This window comes from Cuculus canorus, chromosome 5 (genome assembly GCF_017976375.1).
Source record: "Cuculus canorus isolate bCucCan1 chromosome 5, bCucCan1.pri, whole genome shotgun sequence".
Classification (NCBI taxonomy): Eukaryota; Metazoa; Chordata; class Aves; order Cuculiformes; family Cuculidae; genus Cuculus; species Cuculus canorus.
This window is the reverse complement of record NC_071405.1, coordinates 57671473-57689157: the sequence shown is the minus strand read 5'-3', so window position 1 is coordinate 57689157 and position 17685 is coordinate 57671473. Positions and strand designations below refer to the sequence as shown.

The window sequence follows — 17685 nt, the reverse complement described above, 5'->3', positions numbered from 1 at the left end:
TAGAAGCCAGAGAGGAAGATATTTCAGCCACCCGGATGAACATGAATATAAAATTTAGCTATTGGACAGAAAGTAAGGATCAGATCTAGATGCTATCATGGCATAAACCAGCCATAGTTGAATCCTTGGTATTTGATGTCCTAGTTCAAGGAAGGTTGAAATTAAACTGGTTGCTGTATTAATTTCAAAAATTCAGGGTTTCTGTTGCTGGATTGTGGAGGCTAGGAGAGAGTATTTTTTTTCTTGCATATTTCTTGCTATTTAGCTTCTGGACTTTTGTATTTTGCACTCTTCTTTGGAACACTGAACACAGTTAGCCCTACAGGTAGGTTAGTGCTACTGTCACATTCTTTGAGATGGCTGGTGCATGTGTCCTACTTAGAGTTAAAACAATCATCAGATTTGAAGTCAGATTGCTATAAATCAAACTGAAAGGCCACTGTGAGATATTGTTATTTCCCCTGTGGCACAGGAAGAATACACATGCAAAGTCTGAGCAGGAAGGAGCTCACTTTCATTCATATTCAGTTAAAGGTGACATTTAAATGTGATTATTCAAGATATAAGCTATCAGTATCTAAAGGGCAAGGGAAAAACACTTGTGAAATTCTCAGAGGCAGGAGGACAAGAGTCTGTTTAAAGAGATACCAGACATGAAAGTAGAGAGATAAAGAGAAGAGTGCAACTTCTCAAAACTTTGCAAGAATAAAAAAATCAAGAAGGAAAAAGATCAAGATAATAAAAAGGCCAATAAAACAAACAAACATACATACAAATAGCAGAAACGTCAAGACAGAAAGAGGACAAAATACAGCCTCTGACATCAGGCAAGCAAGAATTCTTTAGGGATTGCATAAAAAAATATTTTGGCAAATAGAGAGGGATGACACCAGCTTGGAAGGGATCCAAGATGAAGTTGGAAGAGAAAGTACATCTGTTGTAGAATGGAAATTCAGTGAGTTTAGAGATAAAGAGTTTAGAGATAAAGGGGAGTAGAGTAATGGGGATTACTTCTCCTCCAGCCTTTACTGACATAAGCACTGTGGCCACTTTTGACAATCCTGACAGAGCATTCCTTTTTTGCATATGTCTGCAGAACCACTCCTGGACTGGAAAGCATATATTCAGTTACCCAGTAACAGAAAAGGGAATTTTTACCTAATTCTTCCATGTTTTTTCATTCCCCCTCCAGAAGGCAATGGTTTCAAAGAAAACATTTTGTCCTATGCTAGACTGATGCTAAAGTCAGTAACATTTTTCATCTTTCCCTTAGTTAAAATCAGCCAGATTTAGATCAATCAATGGTTATATCAGTACCTTGCTGGCAAACAGTGACACTAATTCATGTAAAATTAAGTTTGTCAAAGACAAACATTTTCTTTGTTAAAAAAAAAATATATCTGTAGGATAAATGCACCAATGTTAAAAGTAAGGTTCTTCAATAATAAATTAATTTGCCTAAATACATTGGTTCTGTAGCTGCAAACATCTTTAATGTTCCTACGATCCCTGATAGTAAAAATCAGAGAAAATCCATGTCTGAAATCAAAATGTTCTTAGATCCAAGCTCATAAAGGTATCCCTTGGATATTTCTTTTCAGTTCTTTTTTCCTTAAAGATAATCACTGAAAACTTAGAAGAGATGGAACAGTATGGTTTATTTTACTTTGGTAAGTAATTTTCTTATTTCCTGTAAGAGCTGCCTTAGCTGATTAATTTTTCCTATGAGGATCTACTGAGACAAAATGAAGGAAGGTCAAAAGCTTTGATATTTCCAATCATCTTTCCATTGTCTTTCCTTATCCTCCCATTCATCTTGTTTCTCTGTATTAATTCATTTTAATTTGCATGTTTTGTTAAATTCAAGCCAAAATGTTGATTTTCTCATGGCAATTTTGGTGTTCTTGGTGTAGCAAGAAGCAGCATCCACAAGGCAAAATCATCCATCAGAGCTGTTCATTTCAATTACTAACACAATGATGTAAAAAAAGAAAGGTTATCTGAGTCTTTATAAATAATACTGCCAATCCTGTGCTCTATTGTGAAACATTTTTGGGTATGACAACTTCTTGGCCTGACGGAATATTTTAATCTGTTGGATAGAATTAGCCTAGCACGCCTCATTCAAGTATCTTACGAATGGATTTGCCAGCTGGGCAAGGGCTAATACTAGGGTTTGTGAAAGCCAGAGGGAGGAGATTGGTTACCAAAGAAACAAACAGATCTTTAAGCAGATATATCCAAGAGATATCCCAAGCTCAGTCTTAACCTGATCTGGTTACCGCTTCTGGCAAAAGATTAGAACTTCAGCTACAGGTATGAGAAAGTAAAGGAAGGAAGCAGAAACTCTCAAACTGGTGTGAATCCTTCTCTTCTCTATAAAAAATTACACAACATATTGAAGAAAATTCCCTTATCCTTATTTAAAAACTGGCTACCAGGCAACAAGAAAACTGGAAACAATGAGAAATTCTGTGAGAGGAATGAGAAATGCTGTCAGTTGAGGGAAATGGTAATCAGAATTTGTAGGTTTTTTGGTCTGATCATCCCAACCTTGGATATAGAAAAGACTGTAAACTGGTGATCAGATTGAATGAGGATGAAAACAGTGGACAGCCAACTAATGAACCTAGATATGTTTTGCTGCCATTATATCTTCTAGGCCAGTAACATACTTCAAAAAAGTCCTTTCTTGTTCCCAGTCCCTTTGCCAAAGTGATTTGTAAAAATAACATTCATGTGAACTTTCACCATTTTCTTATGAAGGTGAAAAGAACCATGATTGGTGATGCTTAGCCATGGATAACCAGTGTCATGTTTTCCTTCCATTTTTATTTCCCAAGCAAATAATTCTGCAGTCCAACAACATTTGTACTTCCTGCAGCACTGCAGTTTTCCTCACTTGATATAAAGACTTTTGTTATTGGGTCAGAACAGAAACAGCTGCTCAAATGCAGTTACAAGGCATTGCTGCCCTGAAAACAGCAAACAAAAAGATAGTGTGGTGAGTTTGAGACACGGTACGAAAAGTTAGAATGCTTTCCGTTTCCTCTGCAGGTAGCTGGGTGGGACACGCGTTAATGTCAGGTCAGCTGGCCTTTTCACAGAGTAAGCAAAGAAAACCACACGATCTGGTTTCGGAACTTATAACTGTGTGTTCCATCTTTAAAAAAGGTCCAAAGGAAACATGCTTTGAGGCAAAATTATAGAAAGCCCATATCTGGGTTTCACTATGGAGAATGACAGAGAGTTAAAGGACACAGATGGTTACACTGAAGCAAGGAAAGATGGGCTAAAGCCGGAATCCCTTTAGGCCTTTTTAGCAAGCTAAGAAAGACTTTTTTTTCCGATCTTGTTATGTGGAACATTTCTTCTAATGCCTCAGGCAACGATCTGGGCAGGCTAGCCTGAAAAAACAGGGGTGGGAATGCAGTTTTCAGCTTAAACTAAACTGCAGCACTGAGGATGTGTTTCTCTGGTCTGGTAAAACACAGCCATGGATGCAAACGAGTTGACAAAACTACTTTCAATGTCCCATTTCCTTTGTTCTTCCAGACAGTGTTGTTGGCACTTCCCACGCCTCAGCCCCCTCTTCTCAACAAGAGAGCAGCTGGACTCTGGGATCACAGGGTGCATAAGGATGAGATGTCATCTAGAGGGACCTGGACAAGCTGGAGAAATAGGCCTGTGTGAACATCATGAGGTTCAACAAGGCCAAGTGCAGGGTCCCACACCTGGGTGGGGGCAATGCCTGGTTTCAATGCAGGATGGGGGATGATATGGTTGAGAACAGCATTGTGGAGAAGGACTTCGGGGAGCTCGTTGATGTGAAGCCACATGAGCCGGCAGTGTGCACCTGCAGCCCAGAAGGCAACAGTATCCAGGGCCGCATCAAAAGAAGCGTGACCAGCAGGTTAAGGGAGGTGATTCTCACCCTCTATTCCTCTTTTGTGAGACCTCATCTGGAATATTGTGTCCAGTTCTGGAATCCTCAGCATAAGAAGAATATGGAGCTGTTGGAACGGGTCCAGAGGGTGGCTACAAGGATGATCAGAGGGCTGGAGCAACTCTCATATGAGGACAAGCTGAGAAAATTGGGATGTTCAGCCTGGAGAAGGCTCTGAGGACAACATATAGAGACCTTCCAGCGCCTGTGAAAGGGGCTACAAGAGAGCTGGAGAGGGACTGTTTACAAAGGCTTGTAGTGATAGGACTGAGGACAATGGGTATAGACTGGAGAGGGGCAGATTTATGCTGGACAAAAGGAAGAATTTCTTCACAATGAAAGTGGCAAGACACTGGCACAGGTTGCCCAGGGAAGTTGTGTTTGCCCCATCCCTGGAGGTGTTCAAGGCCAGGTTGGATGGAACCTTGGGCAGTCTGATCTAGTGGGAGGTGTCCCTGCCCATGACAGGGGGTTGGAACTGGATGGGCTTTAAGGTCCCTTCCAACCCAAACTATTCTGTGATTCTAAGAGTCTGTAAATCTGCTCTATTTGGAGAGATCTATGTGTCCTGTGGAAACACTGAGGCTTCCCTGCTAGGCATTGGCAGTTCAAAGGAAGATGGTCAAAGTCACAGTTTAACTCTATTAAAATTTCAGCAACCAAACTCTGTGTAACAGAACTGTGCTACAGCGAAGGGATGGGTGCGCGGGATCAGCCATAGGCCTCTGTCCTTCCCGCCCTCCCCACAGACAGCGGCGGGAACAGCCAACCCCGCCCCGCCGACAGGCGGCGCGCGCGCTCAGCTCGGCAGCGGCCGGGGGGGGCGGGGCCTGGCGGAGGGGCTCTGGGGGCGGGGCCTGGAGACCGGGGGCGGGGACCTGGCGGAGGGGCGCTGGGAGCAGGCGGGGCGGGGCGCAGCACACGGGGCGGGGGCGGGGCTGTGCCTGACAGGGGCGGTGCCTGGCGGGGGCGGGGCGCTCGGCGGCGGCTGCGCGGGGGCTGCGGGCGGGCGGGCGGCTCCGCGGGGCGTGCGCGACCGTGACTTCCAGGCGGCGGCTGGGCCCGGAGCGCGGCCGTGAGGGAAGGAAGGTGAGCGCAGACCCCAGTGACCAACAGGTCCCGCCGGGCGCCTCCGCTGGGGGTTCGGCGGGGCCGAGGCTGACTGGGGCGGCGGCGCCGCTGAACCGAGCTTGGTGGCTCGGGGTGGCTGGTGGGGGAGGGCGGTGTCGGTCTCCGCGCCCCGCCGGGCGACGTCCCGGGCTGCCCCCCCCCGCTCACGGCTCTTCTCCCGGTGTTCTGCACGCCTCATCCTTCTCCCCTCCCGGGGCTGCCCTCCCTCTTCCTTCTTTCCTCCCCCCCGGCTTTCGAAAAGCTCGTCCCGATCCCGTTCCCTCCATCTCCCACGGAGGGGCCGAGGCTGGGATGTGGTAGAGAATCTGCAGGCAGGCGACAAAGAACGCTTGGAGTTTGGTGAGCCCGATTGCACGAGAACGTTAAATTAACATGTATTGGACCCTTTCGAAAACCCATGGTATTTAAAAAATATATTTGTAAAGTACTTATGTTCTCATATGTCTGATGTGGGACGGATCGTTGAGAAAGAACTCCACGAGGAATATTAAATGGATAAATATTAGATAGTGTGGAAGTTTCTTCTTTTAAAAAGTATTCCTTTAAGGTTCTTCAGTGGAATTATTTGGGCATAAACTAGCTGCATAGGGCTCTTACTAGAGCAAAATACTTTCTTTTTAAGTCATGATAATAATTGCAATTAAATTTCTGAGAGGTAACTGGTGGTAGTCTTTTTCTGAACGGCTCTTGCTTCAGTGCACACCTTCATATGCCTTAAAGGCACCTGTTGGTCATTTTGGAGGATTGCGGTGGTTTTCCTGGATTTTTCAAAAATAGGATATCTTTCAGTTTTCTTTAATTAGGCATCCAAGCCTGCAACCTGTTGGCTTTAATCTGTCCTCTGAATTTTCACAAACAATCACGTGGGTTGTTTTTTTTTTTTTCCTTACAGTCATTTTTACAAATCTAAGCGCCCAGTGCTTTAGAGTCTGGCTGGTTTATACATATATGAACTGAACATGTTAAAAGCTTAACAGTTAGTACTGTAGATGGTTTAACAAGGCATCAAGTATTTATATATCAGCACTTTGCGAAGCAGCGTACTAGAATGTTAAATGTAATTAACTTTACTGTTAATAAAGTAATGGAGAGGTAAACACACATACATGATCAGTTAACTCTTTTTAAAGTAGTTGCTTCAGGTTTTATATCCTTCTAACGTGTCAGGTTGTCTTCAATGTATGGAAGGTAATTATTGCTATGTAGAATTAGGTAATGGTAAAGATGGTAGTTTTACTTTTTATCAATTTTCCTTTCAAAAGATCTGAACGTACTGAGAAACATAAATAAAATTTCGTTGCTAGACTGATTTAGCCGTCTTAGAAATCTGGAGGAGGTACTCGGGCTATTATTGTGGGGTCTCGGGCAGCTTTCATTACCACGACGGTGCTCTGAAGTAGTAAAAATGCATTATGGAGGTTAGCTTTCATACTGAGAGTTACGGACACAGAAAGCTTAATGTAGCCTGAAGTTCATATGCAACCATTTATATTTTCCTATGTAAGTAATTATGTTTTCGTAACTACTATTTGCTGATTTTTAATTAAATTTCTTGCTATAGCTTGAAGTTGCAGGCTTTAAAAAAATCCCGCAGCAATTTTGGATGTTAATTCTGTTATAATGTATCTTCAACTGTAACTTAATGTCAAATAGTAAAATCCTAACTACCTGTTTCGGCTACTATTTTTTTTTCTAGTTTGTTCTTTTGGTTAAGTGCATTCCTGTTAGTGTTAGACTTCTAGAGCACTGAAGGCTAAGAATTTGAACCGCCTGCTATTTCTTAGACAACAGGATTTGTATTTGTATTCATATGTCATGTTTAAAAATCTTAAAAGTTCTAGCAATTGGCTCTTTTAAGTACTTTATTCTTGTGACAGGTAGTGTTGCAGAAAGGCTTGACATTACGGTATTTGGAACACAAGTAATTACTACTTTAGTCATTCATCAGAAAACCTCAAGACTCTTGGGAAGTATTAATTAAATATTGCTGTATTGTTTTGCTTTTATTAATAGGCAAAGAGAGGCATTTGTATGTTTGAAAATGTTTGCTGTTGTGCCTGTGGTAGAAAACTCATTTGGTGGGATCAGTTTATACTGTGGTTTAAAATCAGGTATGTTGGCAAAATGATTTTCTAGTATAATTATCTACTTTGGAGCTTTCTTCAATACAGCAGTTCTGATGAAAGAAGTGTTTTGTGTACTCATCCTGCTTTCTGCATTCCTAATGATATGACAAAATGTTTTGCGTATAGTTCAGACTAAAGTATGAAGCAGAACTGAAAAGAAAAAGAGGAAATCATGACTACACAAGTAGTTTATGTACCAAGGTATTTTGATGTAACTTTTGGATTTTAGTTGTTTGGGTTTTTTAACCACAGGTGATAAACTGTGTGTGTCAGTTGGTAAAGACTTGTTTTATACTGCAAGGGTGTCTAATAGCATATTAATACATAGCTGTGTGGGAAGAAAAAAAATGCTTTTACTCTCAAAGCTTGCATCAGTTGAATTAGAAAGCAAACAGAGATACAATTAGTAATGCACAATGCTACAAGGAATGCTTCTGTTCTGTGAAGCAGGGAACACAGCAAGGCCTAATCTTGCATGCTACTTTTTTTTTCCCAGAAAAAGGATGTGATGTCACATTTCTTTGCAGATAAGTAAATCGTTTGAATACCTGCCTAATGTGTTGAGATTTGGGTTCAAATCCCTCTGTTTTATGGGGGGAGGAACGTTCTTGGGGTGTTTGGATGTGAGGGGCTTCCAAACACCATCCAGTTTCATTCCTGAAGAGTAATATTCACTTGGGAAGAGAGAAAATGGGGTATGTAGCTGAGAGACTGGCTGGCAAGAAGCATAATCAAGCATAAACTGATGATATGAACCCAAGTCTCCTTGTTGCAGGGCAAAGTGTTGAAAGAATAGATGAAAGGGATATGTAGATATATATTTTTCTTTCCCTGTCATGGTGTGAAATTCTGGAGACCTCAGTCTCAGATTTTTGTCTTTATTCTTGGCTGACTTGGCCAATTCCTACTCATGTTGAGTATTAGATATTTGAACAACATTGGTAATGTGCCCTTTTCATTGTAGAGTGGAGCTTGTTTGCTTATCTGTGGCTTGTGGAGTCTAGTAGGTGGCATGGCATATAGATTCTCTTGTGGATCTAATTCTGTTTTCTTATAAGATGCTAAATAATTAGATATAAAAATGTCTCTTTTTTCCAACATATCTATAATTATTATCTGTTATAAAGATCACCTCAGTGCCTTGTGTTTCCTTAAGTGATTTGCCTGTTGCATCATGTATGTGTTCTGGCTGGCCATAATTGTCTTCTAAAGAAAAATAATAACTAAGAAATATTTAATGTGATTTTATGTTAACATTTTTAATACTTGATTTTGCTTCTAGTATTTAACTTTTAAAATTTCTTCCCTAGGGTTAGAGAAAAGGCTTGACGGTTGGTACATGTGACAGTGCAGCTCATGACTGTTAATCATAAACTTTAGCATTTGAATTCACTGTATTTTATCAACATAGAAAATAAACTCATCTCCTGCAAAGCTCTAACAGACGAACAGATGATGTAATAGGTAGAAATTCTGGAAAAATATAGTTTTTAAGAAAAATAATATAGAGATGAAACCATACTTTTCATTCTTGTATTGTACCAGGGCTGATCTTATGGGGAAACTGTTGGAAAGTCATACTTGGCTCTTTGACCATAATAGATGGTTCAGAAGACTCTTGAATGTTTCTTGTTGGGGGTGTTGGGGAAAGGGACAGCACAGTAGTTTAGAACCAGGAAACGATTTCTGGTAAGGATATATTGAAAGTGATGAGTTAAGTGGTGCTTTGCAAAACGTATTAGGAATACTTGTGTCTGGTAATAGTATGTTAGCATCTAAAGCGCATACCTCTGTAAGTTCATCAACCGTTATGTCAATAGTCAGTGTGAATTGTCTTATTTTCATTGTGTGAAGTTGTTCAGTGGTATTTTCAAGCTTTCTAGAAAGTTGAATTCAACAAAACTAAAACCCTTTGATTACCAGGAAGTTCCAGTGCAATCTCAGCAGCTGCTCTTTGACCTGGCAATGGTGCTGGGAGGTGGCTGTTTTCATTCCAAGTTGATTTCCTAGGATAAGTGTATCTTTTTGTCAGAAAGGAGAGGCTAGAAAAGAAGCAATAGTTTAGGTACCAGTAGTCTTGAGTGGAGTTCTGTGTACAAATGCATGACACCAAGAGAGGACGATGTATATTCAGGCCTAAAAGAGAGTGTCTTGTTAGCAGTGTGATGGCATAGGAGTGACTTTGTGTTTAATGAGGTGTATACAGAAGAGTATCAAACTTTGGAAGTTCAACTTGTTCGGTAAAAACAGTTGGTGAGAGAAGTGACTTTACCTTTGATGTTTCCCATCACCTGTCCATTTCCTGGGAGCCCAATCTTGATCTTGGTTTGGGTGGCAGAAAGATCAGCAGAGTCAGCTCTCATCTGAGTATTCAAATGTAAACCCAAGTGTTCTTTTAGCTGGGATGATCTTCACAATTAAGGTAAATGAAGGTAGTATGCTTTGGTAATGCCTTCTCTATTAATCACTTAATTAGAAGCTGATCTTCCGTGTGGCAGAGGAGAAATCTAGGGAGACAAGCAAGTTTTTTTGTGTGGTGGTTGTGGCACTAAGTTGAATTTTTCAGCACAGCAGATATCACGACAACTTTTTCTTCAGAATGTGATACCTCTGTGCACAAAGCTAAGGCTTGACCTTAATATCTGATCATGCAGTGTTGCTGGAGTGTCATGGTTGAGAACTTGTGGTCTCCCTTATTTGTCTGGTTTTGTCAAATTGCTATTGACTTGTCAGCTACTGTTAATGAAACTGAAGACAGATTAATTGTGGATTAATGCAGTGCACCTTGAACAAGAAAACTAAGATTGCTTTTGTAGAAAAGCTGTGTTACAGATAACTGCATTATGTGCCATAGAAAGTAACTGCATGTCTTATGTTGACTAAGAGAACAGGTTGCTAATTCCTTTGGTATGTCCTGTTCTAAATGTTCTTTCATCTCTGAAGGCACAGCTCATACTTTCAGGTTAAGCATTCAGGGATTTCAAATCTCTTTCCCGTTTGTCTGAAAGGGCACGTGATGTCAGCAGACAAACATAGTCCTGTGTTAGTGGGAGAATATAGCATTAGTGGACGTCACGTGCTTTCTGCAGAATCAGTTCCTGTAGGATCAAGTGGTGATGGAATTGCTTAGTGCCACTATCCTGTGACATTTACGTTTTGTTTGAATGGTATTAGAAGTCCTCAAATGCAGGAGAGAAGGAAAGTGATTCAAAATGGAATGGAGTCTATATATTTAAAGATGGTGATTGTTGTTGTAGGATAATTAAAACATAATGCAAGCTCTTACAGTTTCATTTTTGCCAGTAATCAAGATGTGTTCTAAATTAGTAACCTAATTACTTACAGAGAGGAATTAGCAGTGTCTTAAAGTGAGGTAAAAGCTGATCAGCTGGACATTGTCTTGTTGGGCTGACTAAATGAGTTGAACTCAGCAGTATGGTTTTGGTTTTGACCAGTGAAATAGTCTGTTTTACATCTTTATTAAGACTGTAAGCAGCACTAAAAATCTGCTTGAGCCTAAGTTCTTGTTGGATTTGTAGACTTTTTCTACTAAACCATCAATTTAACTCTTGCCTCTTCACAGAATATTCTTCTAGTGTGTGTTGCTGTCTTCTGTGAAGTCTTTAACTATTGTAATCAGCCACTTCCTAACAAAGTGTGTTGCTTCAAGCCAGTATAATGACGGGTAGCTAGAACTCTGAAGAGGCAAATTACGTGGCTTCAGTGGAAAGATGAGGGAAGTGGCAATGTGAGGATTCTGCAGTTGAGTAGATGCTTTTCTATCCTTTAGCTTACTTAAATTTCTTACTTCATTGGCTCATCAGGCAAGGTGTAAAGATTAAAGACTGAGAGCGTATCACAAGGAAAGCTAGAAACACAAACAGCAAATGTCACTTGTGCTTCCGTCTAAAAGAAAAAATCCTGAGGATGGTTTTAAGATAACGGGTGAAAAGCTGTTCAAGACTGGTTATGTTGACATATTTTGTAGGTCATTATGTTCTTTAAGTTTTTGCCAATTTTCAAGTAAGGAGAGGTCAAAATGAAGTGCGATGAAGAGCTGTTTTTCTTGACTGAAAAAGAGAACTCTGCATCAAATTGTATGATGCTTTGAAGCTGCAGTTAAAAGTTATTTTGGCTTCTTGTTTATGAAGTAATTTTTAGGTAAAACTATTTCTTTTTTGATATCAATGTCTTGTTTAGATTAGTAAGCTTATTGCTAATAGTAGGGAGGAGTCGTGATCAATTTTGAATAGTCAGAATTTTTTAATAGTTTTAGAATATTGTTTTTCCTTAGATTTTTCCTGGTTTAGTGTGCACCTCATGTTTTTACTGCTACTTGTTTTGGCAACTTTTCTGTTGCTCGTTTTCTTGCTTTCTTTCAGCCCTCAAAGATGAGACTTTCTCAGCCTCCACCCTCTAAATAGGGAAGATGGACAGTGTTGGGAAGGAAACAAAGGTCCTGCATATTGGATCGCACCATTCCTACGCTCTGTTAACTCTTAGGACCTTTTGCTTTCCCATCATATTGTTGACTTGTGTATTAAGGTTGGAGTGATTTGTAAAACTGTACCTATACTTAGCATTTATCTCATTGTGTAGTAGTGTCCTGGTTCTTCTTTAGATCTTCTGATGCTTGTGTTCCTAATTTCTTATTACAGCTTTGATGTATTAAAAAAATACCACTTCTGTTTCAGTGGGAAAATTTTCTGTAATATGTGAAGCTAAGCAGGAGTATTGGTTTTAATGATGACAATTATCTAGTACTGTGGAAAACAAAAGTAGTTCAGTGCCAAGAGCTCAAAAAATAATTCTTAGCAATTGTCTGCTAGGATGCCTAGGTATCTCCTCACTACAAGAAGGATGCTGAGGCTCTGGAGCGTGTCCAGAGTAAAGCAACGAAGCTGGTGAAGGGGCTGGAGAACAAGTCTTATGAGGAGCATCTGAGGGCACTGGGGTTGTTTAGCCTTGAGAAGAGGAGGCTGAGGGGAGACCTTATTGCTCTCTACAACTACCTGAAAGGAAGTTGTAGAGAGGTGGGTTCTGGCTGCTTCTCCCAGTGACAAGGGGGAATGGCCTCAAGCTGCACCAGGGGAGGTTCAGACTGGATATCAGGAAAAAAGTTTTCTCAGAGAGGGTCATCAGGCACTGGCAGAGGCTGCCCAGGGAGGTGGTTGAGTCACCATCCCTGGAGGTATTTAAAAGACGGTAGCCAAGGTGCTCAGGGACATGATTTAGTGGCAGATAGGAGTGGTTGTACTCAATGATCCAAGTGATCATTTCCAGCCTAGTGATTCTATGACATCATATCGCAGCTATGGAAAACCCTACTGTCTTCACTCTTGTGTACAATTCAGGTTTCTGTATTTAAAGGAAGTACATAACAGAACTAAAAAGAAGTAGAAAAGGACAATAAAAATGATCAAGGAATGGAGCCTTACGAGAAGAGATAAAAGACTGGAATTCTTCAGCTGGAAGGGAATGTCGTGGAAATTCTAGGAAAAAAAGCCACAAAGACTGTGTATCTTACAAATGCAGGATGCTATGGATTAAAATGGTGGATTTGCGATGGATAAAAGAAGCTGATACTTCACATACTGGGTGTTGAACTACTGGCATTTGTTGCCATATGAGTTTGTGAAGGCAACCAATATCAGCATGTTCAAAAAGGGACAGCAGATCCATTGACAGATAGATTTAGTGGTTCATAATTGAATAGTCAGGTATGTACCATCTGATGTCTTTTAACAACTGAATTTATGGATGCACAAGTTATCCCTACACACAATGTCTGTTGGTGCTGTCAGATAGTGTTCTGGGTTTGATGGACCATTGATCTGACTCAATCTTACAAACTAAAACCCTCAGTTAAAGGTGAGCGGGAGGAGACAATCTGCAGAAGTGAGCAATTAGGCCTGCTTATTATTTACAAGCTTTTTTTGAAGCCTTGAGTGTGGTTTCCATGTCTGATGGTTCTTCATTTATAAACCTTATATGAAGTAGGATCATATGTATTTAATCCTAATAAGAAGTATTGGGGTGATAACTGCATGATACAGATTTCAATAATCTTACTTAATAGGTTATATATAACCTGAAGTACCATTTCTGTGGTAGTGGAGTATTAAATGTTTGCTTATATGTGTTTTGGTGTTCTTTAAAATTTAACCACCTGATTTGCAACTTGATTTTATATATACTTCATCTCCTAGGCCAGTTTCTTACTTCTGTTGGTAAGAACTTGTTGGTAATGCAGTTTCTCCTTCTGTCAATATTTTTGAAGCCTTTCCTATACAAATATTTAATGTATGTAGCTGCATACCTAAATGGCTGGGTAGTAAATGTAGGTTAGTTTATGTTCCCTCTTAAGAGCTCACTCTTGTCAAATCTTTGAAAGATATTTTAAAGCTGTTCATTTGGTATTGTGTGTTAGTGCTCGTATAACTTCTGTGATAATTAAAATTCTTAGCAAAGCCTCTGGTCTTGATTTCTTAAAGCTAATTTGAAATTGAGTGTTCAGCCTTTAAGGTACATAATGACTAATCAGTGCTTGTTTTAACAGTTCACATAGCACTTCTGACATTTTCTGGTGAGAGTGCGGTTTTTATTCTTGGGTGGATTTGTGACAAGTGGTACATCTGATTCTGGCTAATTTGGAAGAAATTGAGATTGTAACTGTAGCTCTGGGAAGTTTTGTCAGATTTGGTGGTGTCAGGTTTTTAGCTTTCCCTGTTCAGCTCCTCTGCTCTAGTTCATCATTTGCAGAATTAGCAGAAGCGCTTGTTCCTCTGTCATTTCAGTTCATAGTGTAATATCCGACCAAAACTAAGGTGCAAGTCTTAGCAGTGAAGTGACTGAGGTGTCAGCACATGTTGTCATCTGCCAACTCTGCTTTTGGGATCAGTGACTTCTGACGGGAACAGAGACTGCAGCTGAGGATAGTAACTTAATCTGCTACAACAAGATTTGCTAGAGCTTGTCCATGAACATCTTTAAGCTTGCGGTCCCTTCAGCTCAGCCTCTTATGCAGCCTTTTCTTCTTCTTTATTTGAAAAAAAAAAAATAACACAAGGAGAAATTTGCCTTACTTTATGATCTCTTTGCAATATAAATTCCATGTCTAACTTCTGACCTGTACTTTGAGAAAAAAATACCTATACAGTCAAGCATATTATTGCTGACCATTACACCTTTGCAGGTATCAAGAATTCATATGCCATTATGTTAGTATGTTCCTACAGGTATATTTCTGAAAATTTATATTTAGCAGGTAAAATTTGCCCTGGTTTTGGTTTCCTGGCTTGCGGTGTAGAACAATCGAGAAATGCACAGCATCAGTTCAGTTTACATACCCACAGGGTAAGAAGAACCAAAACCAAAATACAGACATTGGTAGAAAGTGGTAAGACCTATTATTCAAACTCTGACTGAAATATTGTGACTGGGAGTTATTTGAATGGGTGCTTGAAGTTCAGAGGAATGAGAAAGCAGTAGAAGTATGTTTCTGGGTTTAGCTTTTTAAAACTTGAAGTTCTGTAATAAATAACCCTTGTTTGTATTCAGAATTACAGAACTGGTCTTGAAAGAACATAGGTACATACTTAAAATCATTTGAGTTAGTGGAGCATGAAGGTATTAATTGGTATCATTGACCTCAAATAATAGATTCTGGTTTCAATACTTTCAATTTCCTAGGTGGTTCTTTTTTTCTGAAATCTCTGAATGCTTACTAAATATCTGGAAATAATTCTACCTCTTTTCATAAACGTAGAATTCGTCAAGAACCAAAAGGTTATGAATGCTGATTCTGTTAGATGTTCTTCTCTAGATAAATCTTAGGAAATAGTTTTCTTTTTTAATATAAAATGTCAGCCAGCTGCAGGTTGGAAATGCATTCTAGATAGATAAGTATCTTCCGAACAATCAGTCAATTGGAAAAGATATTGTGAAGCTTTTGACCCAAGTTCTGAAACTTCAGGAAGTGATGGATGAAGTCTTTGGGATACCTAAAACTTTCCAAACTCTGGGGTACCTAGACCTATTATTTGCTCTATTATTTCCGCTTTGCCAAAGTAAATTTTGTTATTGCAGGCATTGTAGCCTTGGCAGTGCTGGAACAAAATTCTCTGACTGCATTGCTGAGATGATTTGCAGTCTCCAGGGAACAGAGACGTACAACTCCTGTCAAATGCTTTCTTTAAATTGAATGGAATAAACCCATTTTATTTAAGAGTGTCTCTGGCAAACAGATATGTCAATAAAATGGTTGCTTTGATTTCAAAAGTTGTAAACGTCTTCAGCTTTAAACCAAAGCTCATAGACTTGACTTGGAAGATTGACTGCATTATGGTAAGTAGTGGAATTCTGGGGGGGCTAGTCTGTTTTTTCCAGAGACAGTCACTAATGGCTGCTGCACTGATTATTTTCAGATTTTCAAGTGGATTTAAGGTAGAATCTGACAAAGTGCATTGTAATTTGAAGTGACAAAACAGAAATAATGGACAGTAGATAATCCGCATCCCAATATTTGTTTGTTTCCTAAGTAGGTAATGGTAAAGAGTAATGATAAAATTCAGAAACTCCAAGACTTGCAGAAATCAGATTTACCTGCTTTGATTTGTCTCACTAACACAGTTGGTTGATTTGACACTGAAGATTAAACTCAGTGGCCAGCCTTGCAGTTGATTGCTCTGGGTAATTGGCATATCAACAGTGTTGCAGCTCTTGTTCAGGAGATCGGTGTTTTTTGGATGTTATTTGGAAAAGTCACTGTTTCATATGCTCAGGTTCCAAAGAAAAAAAAGAGGTAAAGTCACTGTTGTGTTCTTGGCTTGTTCAAGAAAAGCATCTGGGTTTTTTGTTTGGGTTTTTTTTATTTTTCCTCTGTTACTGAAAAAAAATCTCATTGAATGCTTCGTTGGGGCAAGAATGTATGTTATCACTACACAAAATTAGAAAGCGTGATCTTGGAACCTTGTTTTTTCCTAAGATCAGAATGCATGTTACAAGTGCTCAGAGAAGTGGTGGAAAAGAAAGTAATGGGTGGAGCTGCTAATAAAAAAACTGTCTGAGGGGCATTGGTACTGTCATCAGAGGACCTGCTTTCCAGTAAGGTACGCTGTTCACACTATACATGCTGGGTTAGAAGTTGGGCTTTTCAAAAGACTGGTACTGCTTCGTGTCTGTGCTACCCTCTTTTGGTTTTCAGGCTTAGGTGAACTCTAAAGCACAAAGACTTGCTTTGCTACATCTGACAGCTCTGCAACATCTGCTGTTACTTGCTGAACTTTCTCACTATAATAAAACTAAAATGTTTCCCAAACTGATTTTGCTGGCCTAGAATGTGACATTTCAATTCTCACTTAAAATTCTATATTATTAATATTTTCAGTCTACTCAACCCTGCCTGAAAGACCATATTAAATGGCTTCATAATTAGACTATACGGTATATATCTGTAGGAGCAGCAGTTGTCTGTTCTAGTAAGTAAAAGAATTTAAACTTGGTGCACAGACAGTAGCCTACCTCCTGGCCAGGACCCTGCAGAGCTATACCGCAGGGTGCACAGCAGTGTCAGGGAAGGAGCATTCTGTTCTCTGAGAGCCCCATTCTCTTTACTCATGATTATAATGCAGGTGTCTGAGCTAATAAGTTGTTAAGACCTTGGAGAGCCTGGTTAGCGTAGCACAGTCAGAAATTAGATTCAGCACGGTTTACTAATTTCAGGCCACTGCCAGTTGTGGCAGACCCAGAACCTTCAGAGTGTCACAGGATTTTTTTCTTTCTTTTTTTGTCTCTGTCTTGACCTCTAAACTCAGGTCTTTGAGCTTTGTTGTTTTGCAGTTTCCCAATCTTTTACTGCTCAGTGAAAATGTTGACTACATTGTTTTTGTTGCAGATGTAAAACGTATTTTCTTTCAGGCATTATATGGAGTGGTACTTTGAAAATTGTGCTAGAAAACTGTTTTTACTTGACCTGTGGCCATGTCAGGCCTCTTGATTATACTCACTCACCCAGTCCTGCGGTGAAAAAAAATTACTGGTTGAAAAAACAAACAGTTGAGGCAATGTGAGGTCCTGACAACCCCTCCCCTTGAGCTGGGGAGTGGAGGGAGCCAGCAGCACTGCCTGAACAATACTATTTATTATAGCTGCTATAGGTATGTGGTAGGTTGCGTAAAATTATACCCTTGTAATTTGGATGCGTTTTTCTCTTTATATAGCTATCTGGGTACTTTCTGCTCAGTTGTTAATAAAATCTTAAAGTGATTACTTTGGTAAATTGTTTATTTCTGTAATCAAACCAGGTTTTTTACTTTAACCTTTGTCAAATAGCCTGTTGTTCCTTTAATTAAAAACATATGATTTAACTTCTGTAGTTAAGTGCTTTTAACTTATCTGCACGTCTTTCTGTGTATTTCCTTACTTTGTCTTGTGTGTCTCTACAATTTACACTACTGATATTTAGACCTCTCCAGTCCTTTC

The 17685-nt window shown here is 39.8% G+C and overlaps 1 protein-coding gene across 3 annotated transcripts in view; it reads left to right on the top strand.

The window, feature by feature from the left end:
* The first annotated feature begins 4904 nt into the window (after positions 1-4904).
* PALS1 (protein associated with LIN7 1, MAGUK p55 family member) overlaps positions 4905-17685 on the top strand; it is a 54357-nt gene continuing 41576 nt past the window's right edge. The window contains exon 1 of one of the 3 annotated variants that reach the window (XM_054067768.1): positions 4905-5035. The gene's annotated coding sequence lies outside the window, so the exon portion shown is untranslated. Of the gene's footprint in view, positions 5036-7090; positions 7189-17685 lie in introns of those variants that run through there. The other 2 variants (XM_054067770.1, XM_054067769.1) reach the window with 2 other exon arrangements.